The following is a 13,593-nucleotide window of genomic DNA, read 5'->3' on the forward strand; positions in this document are numbered from 1 at the left end:
GAGATAGAAATGGAGAGGTCTAGGAAGGGGAGGGAGGAGTCTGAGACGGTCCAGGTAAATTTGAGGTCGGGGTGGAAGGTGTTAGTAAAGTGGATGAACTGTTCAACCTCCTCGTGGGAGCACGAGGTAGCGCCGATACAGTCATCGATGTAGTGGAGGAAAAGGTGGTGCCAGTGTAGCTGTGGAAGATGGAATGTTCCACATATCCGACGAATAGGCAGGCATAGCTGGGGCCCATGCAGGTGCCCATGGCTACTCCTTTGGTTTGGAGAGAGTGGGAAGATTGGAAAGAGAAGTTGTTCAGAGTGAGGACCAGTGCAGTCAGTCGAAGGAGGGTGTCAGTGGAAGGGTACTGGTTGGGTCGGCCGGAAAGGAAGAAGCAGAGGGCTTTGAGGCCTTCGTGATGGGGGATGGAGGTGTATAGGGACTGGATGTCCATGGTGAAGATAAGGCGTTGGAGGCCGGGGAAGCGAAAATGGAGACATTAAGCCAGGTGACTGACAGGAAAGTCTAAGAGTTGTAATAGCTGGCCTAAGACTAGGCAGAAATCACAAGCAGCAGACAGTGGTTATATCTCTGGAGTTTGTTCTCCAGTTGCTGTGGAGCCAAATTGAACTAACTACCTCTCTATTCTATTGCTGTTCTGACCTGACGAGGAGGTGAGGCATTGACTCTGTTTCTTACTCTGCAGATGCTGCCCAGTTTGTTGAGTTTCTCCAGTGTTGGTTTCAGACTTCTGGCATCATGCAGTATGTTGCCTTTGTTCAGATATAACAAATGTTGCTTTTAACTGTTTTTAATTATGTGGATAAGATTTCATCACAGTGAAATTGTCCAGGATTTTAACTGGGACAAGATTATGAGTTTGTTACAAAGGGGAGATCTACCCTCTTTGTACATGAGAAAAAATAGTGGGCTTTCCTTCAGGTTTCTAATTTTGCCCAAATACCAAGGAATTCTTTCTTAGTTATGTTCACCGAATTCTAATTTAAAATATTCAGTGATTCCCACTATATTTATTAATAAAACAGTGTCAGTGAATATTTTTTGCTGACCATAGAATCATCCAAAAATATGTCATGATTGGCAATGTCTTCTCCATATTGTACTTCAGGGAGACTGTTAGTAATATCTACTTGAATGCCAAGCATGTGCCATCTAATGCCACCTAAAGACTGCATTTTCGCTTCCAGACTCAGCCGTAGCAGGGGCTTCCTATAAAGTGTCATTATGCCACATTCAGTGTGGGATGGGCAAAGCATGAGTAGAGAGAATAACACATCCCAAGGGGCACTTTACCCTGAGGATAGCATCTCTATAATGGTCTGGTTGTCGTAGGATTTTTTTGTGACTAATTTACACTGGGGATTGCAAATTTGACGGAGCAATCTCATGTACAACAGCCATATCGTTTTCTAATTCAGCCGCTTTACTTGTAGTGGAGTCATTAAATCGGTAGTCTGCTCCTGAAGCTGTTTTGGTTCAGAATCTCAAAAACATTGTGGACACACGTGTTACAGTCTGCCCTGTCTTTCTGCCAATGTGACTCCTCTTCCATTTCTTCAGCTAGTTGACTCAAGTTGATAAGTGAGAGGTGAAAACATCAAAGACACTACACAGTATCATAGAAGCCCTACAGTGAAGAAAGAGAGGCTTTTCGGCCTATCAAGTCTGCACTGACCTACCCCCATTGTAGCCCATATGGGGCTTTTACCATTGATAATCCACCTAACCTGCACAATATTGGGCAATTATTTTTAAAAGATGGCCAATCCAGCACATCGTTAGACTGTGGAAAAAACCAGATCACCTGGTGGAAGCCCAAGTAGACGCGAGAAGCAAGTGCGGATTCAATATAGACAGTTACCCAAGGCTGGAATCGAACCGGGTACTTGAGCCAGCAGTGCAAACTATTGAACAGCCATATTGCCCAGTAATTGAAGAATAATTGACACAATGTTAAGGAAAGAGACATCATGGCCTGTGACTAAAAGATTGATCAGAAGGAAGGTCAAATAGAGCAGGTTAAAAGAGGAGGGAGAGATGAAGAGGAGGCAAGGTTTGGGCACAGAACTTTGGCTTGTGACCTAAATCGTCAAGATTGCCAATGTTGAGTGGGAGACAGAGATGCACAGGAGCTCAGAATTGAAAGAAAACACAGTTCTTTGAGGTATTGCAGGGCCCCTAGGATATTACAGAAATAAAGAGGGTTGAAGCTGTGGAAGGATTTGAACAGTATGATAAGTACTTTCAAATCAAAATGCTGAGAGGGTGTTGAGGAGGTAAGTTTGATTAACGTGCACAAAGCTAATTGGTGAGCAGGACTTGGTGTGAGCTACAATCCAGGAGAAGATTGAATTTAAGTTTATGGAGAGCAGAAGACGAAAGGCTGGCAAGAGTCCTAGAGTTATAGAGTTGTACAGCACAAAGACAGACCCTTTGGACCAGATTTCTGAAATCAATCTAGTTCTATTGGCTGGAATTTGGCCCACAGACCTCGAAACCCTTCCTATTCATATACTCAGGAGAAATTGAGGACTGCAGATGCTGGAGATCAGAATCGAAGAGTGTGGTGCTAGAAAAGCACAGCTAGTCAGGCAGCAATTGAGGAGCAGGAGAATCAACATTTCAGGCATAAACCCTTCATCAGAAATTAGGCTTGTGGGTCAAGGGGGCTGAGAGATAAATGGAGGGGGTGTGGGGCTTGGGGGAAGGTAGCTGGAAATGTGATAGGTAGATGAAGGTGGGGGTGAAAGTGATAGATCGCAGAGGAGGGTGGAGCAGATAGGTGGGAAGGAAGATGGACAGGTAGGATCTTTCAAGAGGGTGGTGTTGAGTTGGAAGGTAGGATCTGGAATAAGGTGGGGGGAGGGGAAATTGGGAAACTGGTGAAATCCACATTGATCCATTGTGATTGGAGGGTCCCAAGGCAGAAGATGCAACTGTCCAACCATACGGCATCAATGTGGATTTCACCAGTTTCCCCATTTCCCCATCCCCCACTTTACCCAGTTCCAACTCGACACCACCCTCTTGAAAGATCCTACCTGCCCATTTTCTTTCCCACCTAACTGCTCCACCCTCTTCTTTGACCTGTTACATTAAGGCAAGAATGGCAAGTGTACCAAATGCCTTCTTCACCACCCTGCCTACCTGCAACTCCACAAAGAGTTATGCGTTATTTATATTTACACAAGAGCAGGGGTGCAACCTTTAAGCTTGCAAGCCTGCATTCTCCCTCAGTAAGTGTTGCAAAAGTAAATTAATGGGCATTTATCTTGCTACTTTTCTTGGGATCTTGCTGTCCACATAATGCTTTCTGTTTCTCCATACAATGACTGCACTTGATAAGCAAGTAGTTAAACACTTTGGAGTTCCTTGGCTCAAAGAAATAGGGCTTATTCTTAAGGAATGTTGACCATGCTTTCAAATCATTTAGTATTTTCTGTTTTATCCTGTCTGAGTACAGTCATTTCTAATGTCTGTGCGGTCAGTTACAGTTTGTGTGCAATCTGTAGCAGTTTGAGTGCAGTCTGTTACAGTCTGAGTGCAGTGTGTTAGTTTGTGCACAGCCTGTTATGGCCAGTGTGCAGTCTATAAAATTATGAATATAATCTTTTGGAGCCTGTTTTGCAATCTGTTACAGCACATCACAGTGTGTTCAATTGTATGCAATCTGTTACAGCCCTTGTGCAGTCTGTTACCATGTATTGAGGTACCTACAGTCTGGTACAACCCATACATAGTCAGTTTCTGTGTATGTAATCAGTTACAAACTGGTTCAGTCTGCCGTAGTCTGTGTGCAGCCTTTAACAAACTGAGTATTCTCCTTCTGTTAGCTTTCCTGATCTTATAAACTTTTGACATTTTTTATGACAGGAAGTTATTTTTTTAAGAAAGGCTTTTGAGAATATTTTAACTGCAATAAAATGGCATAACAGGAAAGGATAATTGTTATAAAGTTAAAAAAAAGCCACTTCCACACTCGACTGAATTGCTTATCAGACTGATCAATAATTTGTGATCCCAGGCAAACAGGCCTCACATGCAACAGAGACTGAGTCAAATTAATACATTTAGCTTAAGGCTGGCATCTATTTTGGACGGGCACTAAGTGTTGAGTAATAACTGCCTGTGATGCATAACAAAGGCATAACAAAGGCTAGAGCTAATTGTTTCGCAGCCAAGAGGCACAACCAACATGATGAAAGCTAGGAAGAGTACATCCAAGTAGATGGTTTGCCCCACCTTCTCTGTTGGAATAGCTCTCAAAATTATTTTGTTGTTTTTAGCTTTGTCAAACTTTCACATTTTTGCCAAACCAATGTGTTGTAATCTTCTTATCACAACATTTTGAAATATAATGTGAGGGAAAATAGATGTGATGTCAACCTAACAATATCTTCATTGAAATTGTCACAACAGTTTTAAAGATGTTCAACAGCATTTATAGTCATGTCAATGGAGCAATTAATGGCTAACAGCCAAGAGAAACACCATGGCAGCCAAAACACTTTTTCTTTCTAAAGTCCAATAACTGGAGACTAGCCTATTATTTAATGTACTGATCCTTTTTCTCTAATACATACATCAATAAAACATGACAATGGCCTTATTCTCAAAATATTTATTCAAAAACTCTGTCCTGCCTCTGTACTTCCTTATTTTCTTGACTTAAATTAATTAAACATTTCTTCTTTCTTATAAAGAGGTGCCTCTTCCTGTTGGGAAACATATTTTGGTACTATTTTTAAGTCTTAAATGTTAAAGGCAACTTTTGCCTCAGTTCCCAATATTAACTGCTGCTCTGCTATATAACATGCAGTCGGGGAGCAACAGTAGTGGGATAAGTGGATAAGTGTTTGCAATATCACAGCTACTATATTTCTCACAGTGGAAACAGATCAGAGCTTGTTCCACTGAAGGATTTAAGTTAATTTGCTAATCTCTTAATTGAGTTGCTTGGTAGTTTCCTCTGCATAAAAGAGAAATCATTGGCTGTCTTTGAATCATCTTTCAGTGTAGCTCCACTGATTCTGGAGTGGGAATGCCAGAGTTACTTGATTGGGTAAGTTATTTATCATGCTGCATTCTTGATGGGACTATATTAGCCTGCCAGCCTTTCTGCTTCCCTATAACCTATCCTGTTGCTGGTCTGTTTGCTTGACAGCTCAAGTTTTACATGAAGATGGAAGCAAATAAATTGTTCTGTTTTCATAAAACATAATTCAAAGTTCCCATTCCTGATCACAACTCATTGTCTCTTTTGTGAGATTGTACAGGTGACAGAATTGATCTTAACTTACGATATCTTCCTTCCTTCCAACTTTGCGTGGGTTTCCTCCGGGTGCTCCGGTTTCCTCCCACAGTCCAAAGATGTGCAGGGTCAGGTGAATTGGCCATACTAAATTGCCCGTAGTGTTAGGTAAGGGGTAAATGTAGGGGTATGGGTGGGTTTCGCTTCGGCGGGTAGGTGTGGACTTGTTGGGCCGAAGGGCCTGTTTCCACACTGTAATCTAATCTAATCTAATCTAATCTTTCTTTCTCTATGCTCATTGCCCAGATGGTTGGGGATGGTGGCTTCCTGCGGTAGTGCATTTCATCACGGGTTGAGAATCTTAAAAAAAATGAATTGCATTTCTGGTTCAAAGAAGCAGGCAAACCTCACTGTGCTAAGTACCTGCCATTGTTTGTTTACATGCATTGGTATTGAGCGGGCCCATCGCACCTTTTTCATTGGCTAGCTATAAGGACACGCACTGCTTGTGACGCAAAGTAAATGTCGATGCCAGCCAACCCATGTAAAACAAGGCCATCCTGCAACAATAAAGTGCTCAAGCAGTTGAAAATATAATGTTCAATCCTCAGTGGGAGGACGTCCTGTCCTTGAGAACTGCTGTTCAACTTGTTGAGGTAGCAGTCTCAGTAGTGCCAGAGCTGAGTAATGGTTAGCTGAAACTGTAACTGGACTCCACCGGCATGGGGTCTGGGCCCAGGTAAGACATGGGCTGTTGCATAGGAATGGGTCAAGGAGTCTCGGGAGGGAGCAGGTTTTGATGGGCAGGCAGGAAGTGACAAGGACAATGAGTTTGTAAATAACATATCGGGAGAGTGCACCCAGTGCACAAGGGGTACAATCCAAAGGACATTACACCACACCCCATGACCTTCCTTCCAACTTTTAACCAGTTTGCTTAAAAGAACAGCTTATCAACACACACCAGCCTATCTCTGCCAATTGGTTTATTTTGTGGGCAACATGTTATTCAAGTCAATTAACTTGTTGACAGACTGAACTGCCTGTTAAACATTTTCCTCCAAAAAAAAAACAGCTGAGTGGATTGTTGATTTTGAGCCACCTACTGTGTTATGGGGAGTGGGCTGGGGATGAGCACGAAGATGGTGGGCCAGCCATCCATTCTGTTTTATATAGCTCTCCACCAAACATACACACAAACAGAGGCTACAAAATCCAGTCCCATGGAGGGTTAACTCTCTACAGGTGAGAATCAATTAAGTTACAAAACAAAGGAGAAAGGGTTATCTTTATTGATGGAAATTTTGGATGGACTGTACAATTCTAGTTTAAAATACGGAAGCATTAAGATGATGTATCTTGGTATAGTAGCAACACTCATATCTCATAGAATCATAGAGTCATCCACTTTGGGATGTTCTGTCATGATTTGAGGATGCCTGTGTTGGACTGGGCTGTACAAAGTGAAAAATCACATAACACCAGGTTATAGTCCAACAGGTTTATTTGGAAGCACTAGCTTTCAGAGCACTGCTCCTTCATCAGGTGGTTGTGGAGTATAATATCATAAGACACAGAATTTATAGCAATGGTTTTACAGTGTGATGTAACTGAAATTATATATTGAAAAAGACCTGGATTGTTTGTTAAGTCTGTCATCTTTTAGAATGACCATGTTGGTTTCAGTTCTTTCATATGTAAATCACAGAACTTTTTTAAAGTTACTTTCTCAAATGATGTTCTGTAATTGTGAAAAATACTGCATAACTTTTTGTAACAATTCTGAAATCAGAACCCTGTACATAAAATGTTTAAGTATTTTAAAACAGACATTTCTGAAAAGGGATATGCAAATTAATTCAAACTTCTCTTCAGCTTTGTAAATGTTGGAATTACAGCTCAATCCAGGATCTAATGTAACAGTTTGCTCAGTCAATATCACTAATAAGGATATCTGAATAATGTCTGCTTCTTTGTAAGGGTTGATAGGAATCATAATATCCATTAACTTTTCTCATAAAATATATTTTATTCTTCTAACCAAAGAAGCAAATAGAAGAAACTGAAACAGAATATGTTCAAATTTGTGTCAAAGAGTTTATACAGATAGAGAAAACCATGTGTTTTATTTCATAAGACAGAGGTCAGTAAATTCTAGTTTCACGTTACTTCATAGATGTGTTCAACATTTAGTCTTGACAGAGTTGTCAAGGAAGAAGATAGTTTCTATTGAAGGTCTGGTCTGTAACTAAAGGATACAAATTTAAGATAAGATCTAATTAAACCAGGGGGACGATGAGGAGAATTTTGTTGTTTTACTCAGCAAGTTAAGCGGATTCAATAATAATGTTCAAAATAGAATTGTTTTTTATTTAAAACAGGAATATTTGCAGCAGGATGGGGAAAGAGCAGAGTGGTAGGACTAATTGAATCAGAGATCTCAAGTGGCGGACGAATAGGCCTTTGTGTTATTTCTTCCTAGCTGCAGTGATAAACTGACACTCTCCAAAGGAGGCAAGGATCTTTGGATTCTCTGAAATAAATAAGGAGGGCCACTTATGATTCGGTTTAATGGAAGTATTTATTGAGAACTTCGAAAATATTTTAATTTCCAATCTGACCTGATCACCCTTTTCAAACATTTATGACTTTTCACTGGCAGAGAACTTGTGTATTTTTTAAACACTCTGCATTGTCAATATGGAGGTTGACTGTGTTGGACTGGCTACAATTTAAACTACTGAATAAAATTACAATTCCTGCTGAAGAAATGACATTTAATAAAATCACTGTAGAAATATAATGCTGTGTGCTTACTAGGAAATGGCCTGATTTGTATTGGAGAGTAAAGAGTGAAAGACTGGCATTTGTATAAGGCCCAATCCAAGATGTGCCCCAAAGGACTTTATAGTCAACTAAGTGTTTTTATACTGCAGTCACTACTGTAAGTAGAAAATCATTGGGACCGATTTTACCCACAGCAAACTCCTACATGTAGCAATGTCGTAATGACCGGATTATTTGATTTAGTAATCTTTAGCGATAAATATTGGCCAACACATCAGGGAGAAATCTCCCATGTTCTTCATCAGAATCACGCCGTAGGGTCTTTTACACATTGGCAGTGGGGTCGATGTTAAAAGTCCGAATCTGAAAACTGACATTTCTGACAGTACAGCATTCAATCAGCACTGCACTGGGTCTGGCTGTGTCATCAGGACCTTATGGTGACACTTAAACCCAAACCTGTTCAGAGGCAAGAGCATTGCATTATCCTCCTGTGATAATTCCAACTATGAAACAATCTCATGGATTTTGTTATTTGCTTAAGAAAAGGCCAATTTACTAAATGAAAGCATTAATCCTCCTTTACGTTACTGAATCTTGGAAGTCTACAATATGTTCAATCTGTCAGATCATGAGTCTCTTGGTCGAATTTTGTTATCTCCCTGACAGCTGTCTTGATCATAAGATGTAAACAGGCGCATTAACACATTGGGACCAGGCCTAGGATCACATCAGGTTTCACCAGCTATGAGATTCCTTTCTGCTGAAAGGATCTCAAGCAGCAGGCCCACAAATAGATCCTTGACATCAAACCCATTTTGTAAGCAAGCTAGGAGGAGGAATGGAGAACTCCCTTTGGAGCACTGAGTGCAATGCCTTCCCATTGACCAAACGGCCCATTGCTTTAAATTATTCTTAAGTGGTCCTCTGACAGCTCTACCAAGATACTTAATATCTTTGAAAACTGAAACCAAATGTCATGTTAACTGCCATTTTAGGCAAATGATTTAAGAGCAGCTCCTTGCTGTGTGGCTGGGGTCATGTATATTACGTGCTGCCACGTACTTTGCAATATCATTATTCCTCCCTCATCCACCATTCCTTTCTCTCTACATTTGTACATCTAGGTGGTCCAGACGCTTGATTTGTACAAAATAAATTCATTCTAATCATGAATGGCACAAAAATATTGACTAGCTGTGTTGCATAATTCTTGGCAGATTACGAGCTAGTAATTATTGTATCTTCACCTGGATTAGTTTTAAATCCTTTGAATTGAATAATTTGCTCTTTTGTTCAAAACTCATTTTATACCTTCCAGCTCATAACACCCACCAAGAACATTATCTTTCACCCATTTCTCACTTCAGAAAAGAGTATTCTTTGTTTTTGAGTTTTTCAGAATTTCATTGTGTTATGAAAGGCAATGCACCCGTCCATTGGCTGCTACATCTCACTTGGATACCGTCACATAGTAATCTAGTTATTACTTGTGGAATGTCACTGCAATGTGAATCATCATTTGTTTGTTATTTTGTTGGTGATGCCCAAGGACACTTTTGTAATGCTCTCTGTTTTTGACAACAACAAAAAAACTTGCATTTATAAAGCACATTCAGTGTGTCAGCTGTGTTTCAGTTAGTAACGCTTTCATCTGTTAGTCACAAGAGTTAAGTATAAAAACACTCTACTGACAGTGTTATACTGTTGGATGTGCTGACTTTGGATGTGAGATTAAAACAAGGCCCTACCTATTTTCACAGGCAGATGTAAAATGTCCCATTGTTTCCAGTTGTGCAGACACAATACAGTGGCACTATTTGCCACACACCGTCTGGGATCCAAACATTGGAACCTCATCCTCATTATCACCACCTTCGTGGTGACCTTGCTTGAAGAATGGGCAGCATTGTACCCACTTTCCATTCTAGTCAGATGGTTACACAATGGAATCATCAGCCATGGTAGCCCCTAAACATTTTAACTGATCTTTTAAGGCATCCAGCACTTGAACAAAGCAGGAACATTGAAGTTTGCGAGAATACAGGCAGCTCCCATGATACCTGGCACAGACTTCTAAGATGTACCAATGATCACGGATGATTTGTTCATTGATGAATGGAATCCTTTCTTGTTCATGAATCAGTTGCTTTATAATTTAGTTTTCTCAATGTGACGTCTCATAGCACCGCACAGTTTTTCAGCATGGAAAGAGTTTCTTTGCTCATCATGTCTGTGCTGGTCATCAAACCTTCGTCTATTCTAATGGCACTATTTTGAAGAAGAGCAAGGTGTTAACTTAGTGTGTCCTGTCTGATATTTATCCTGCAAACAACATCAGCAAAATGGATCATCTAGTCATTAACATATTCCTAGTTTTGAGGGCTTGCTGTGTGTAAATTGCCGTTTGTGTTTCCTGTATTTCAACTGTGGCTATATTTCATAAGTACTTAATTGGCCGTAAGATGTTTTAAGACGTTCTGAAGCTAAGAAAGGCACTACATTAATTTATATTTTTCATTTTTTAATATTGTAAAGTACCATGAGTTCTTGCACAAGTGTGTTACCGGACAAAATCTAATGACACTGGAACAAATTAATGTCACTTCCTTAGGCATAAGGGAGTCAAACAGATATCTCTACACAGCTTCCCCAATTCAATATCATATTTCTGCAGCACAGTCAGTGTGCTGTGAGGAAGACTCCCCATTCTAATCTCTTTGATGAAACAATGTTTGCCTATAATGCATTGTAATGAGAATGTTTGGGCTGGATGCAAATACCCAAGTTTGATAATTATGCTCCTGTATTTTCCAGTGTCATACTTATGGAATAGTTAGCTGGAAAAATAATTGGACATGGCCACAGTGAACCCAACTACAGGTCCAGAGCCCCACAGTCAATGTTCAAAATAAAATTCTATTGCAATACAACATTATTCAAAGCCTTAGAAACACAAATTAGATGTTCTAAAATTGAACTGATTTGCTAATTCATGTTGTCAAGAACCTATTTGCCTTAAGAATTTCTTTCACTATTTAACTAGTTATTTCTTTGGATAGTACAGTGCCCCACCTCCTTTATCGTGAAAGTCATACAAACAACACAAAAACTAGCAGCTTTCAATCATCACCTAGTCAAAAAGTCAGCACTCATTGCATATTTGAGCTGAAATAGCGTGGAACTGGGGAAATTGCAATTGCTAATAACCACCTCCACAAGGCATAAGATCAATGATTTACATTGAACACATTTTTTTCTTCCCACTTATGTATATGTAAGATGGTTTTCTGATTAATTTGATTGGTGTAAATTTGAACCAGAAATTGACTAAGTGTCAATTTTGGTGAGTTTCGTGGATGTTTTCTCTCTGTGGACCCCAGTGAAACTTCACACTGCACATTCCAAAACTCTCCTCGTTATTTATACACCATATCTCTATGGTGCCTCTCTTATTCTATCTTCCTTCTTGTCTCACCATTCAGGATCACCTATAATTTCCTCACTGCAGGTGCCATTTCTAAAACCTAGTTGTGTACCAGGTCAAACACTGCTAGCCAGGAGTTACCCTTCAGCATGTGCAAAGTGAGAGGAACCAAAAATAAATATTCCTCAAGGCAGATAGGGAGCACAATTGACACTTTATTGCAAATATGGTGCGCATTTGTAAATGTATTGCTATTTAAGGACCAGGCTACATAGGTGACCTATGCTTAGCGTCATCCCACTTCTAAAGGATTGTTCCTCATTTCCCAGTGCCCAAAGTATGACTATAACATGCTGGAAAGCCTTCAATTGATTTAAAACCTTCAGTTTCATCAAAACCAAAGAAAAGCCAAACAAACAGAAGCTGCCTTTGCTTCTGGGACCAACAAGGGATGGCTTGCCTTTCGAGTAGCAGCATATTTAACAGTCGATGAGTGATCACTGCTCCCGGCTCACATCTACTGAAACTGGGTGTCAATTAACTCATTCCTGAGTTTCCTGAAGAAGGGCTCATGCCTGAAACGTCGATTCTCCTGCTCCTTGGATGCTGCCTGACCTTTTCCAGTGCTTTTCCAGCAACCTATTTTCAGTCAATTAAATCATATCTGGTGTGTTGCACCCTTTGTTGCACTGCTCCAAGTGATGATCAATGTCCTTATCGTTCTCCTGAGAAGACTCTGCCAATTCATCACCCCCCCTCTTTGACAGTTTCAGTTGTGCGGACACAGTATGGTAGCACCACATGCCACACACCATCTGGGATCCAAACATTGGATTCTCATCTTCATTATCGCCACTTTTATAGTGGCCTTGCTTACAGAATGGGTAGTATTGTACCCACATTCCATTCCAGTCAGAAGATTACACAATGGAATCATCAGCCATGGTAGCTTCTGCACTTTTTTTTAACTATTCATTTAAGGCATCCAGGCTTTGAAATAAAGCAAGAACTTTGAGGTTCTTGAGAATGTCAGCATCATTCTCTAGCATTTGGTCCATAACCTTGTATGCTATGGCGTTTTAAGTATTCATCTAAATAGTTCTCAAATGTCTTGAGGGTTCCCACGTCAATCACCCTTTCAGGCAAAGAGCTCTGCATGTCCACAGCCCTCTGGGTGAAAACAAAATTAATCAATCCCCTCTAAACGTCCTGCTCCTTATCTGAAAGCTGTGCCCCTCTGTAACAGGAGAAATTTCTCCCAATCTGCCCTGTCTATACCTTTCAAAACTTTATCCACCTCAATAAGTCTGCCCCTCAGCCTTCTCTGCTCAGAAGAAAACAACTCAAGCCTGTCTCATCTCTCTTCATAGGTGAATTGTTTCCAGCCAGGGAACATCCTGGTAAATCTCCCCTGCTCGCTCTTTAGTGCAATCACATCCTGGATATCATGTGCTGACCAGATCTGTGCACAGTATTCCAGCTGTGGCCTAACTAAAATTGTGTGCAACTCCATCATAACCTCCTTGCTCTTGTATTCAATGCCTTGACTAATAAAGGCAAATATCTCTTTGCCCACTTAATCTCCTTTTTGTTTCTTTATTCATTCACAGAATGAGGGCGTCGTTGGCTAGGCAGCATTTGTTGCCCATCCTTAATTGGTCAGAGGACACTTAAGAGTCAACTACTTTGCCATAGGTCTGGATTCACAAGGAAGCTAGACCAGGTAAGGATGGCAGTTTCCTTCCCTAAAGGATCCCAATGGACCAGATGGGCTTTTCCAACAATTGGCAATAATTTCATGGTCATCATTTGACTTTTAATTCAAGATATTTATTGAATTCAAATTCCACCATCAGCCATGGTGGGATTTGAACGTGGGACCCAAGAACATTGTCATGGAGCATTATGGAGGCTTGAGATGGGGTAACTTTGACTACCAGGCTAAACCTGAAACACACTGTTCCAGGAGAAAGTGAGGACTGCGGATGCTGGAGATCAGAGCTGAAAATGTGTTGCTGGAAAAGCACAGCAGGTCAGGCAGCATCCGAGGAGCAGGAAAATCGATGTTTCGGACATGAGCTCTTCTTCAGGAATGAGGAAAGTGTGTCCAGCAGGCTAAGAT

This window comes from Chiloscyllium plagiosum, chromosome 20 (assembly GCF_004010195.1).
Source record: "Chiloscyllium plagiosum isolate BGI_BamShark_2017 chromosome 20, ASM401019v2, whole genome shotgun sequence".
Classification (NCBI taxonomy): Eukaryota; Metazoa; Chordata; class Chondrichthyes; order Orectolobiformes; family Hemiscylliidae; genus Chiloscyllium; species Chiloscyllium plagiosum.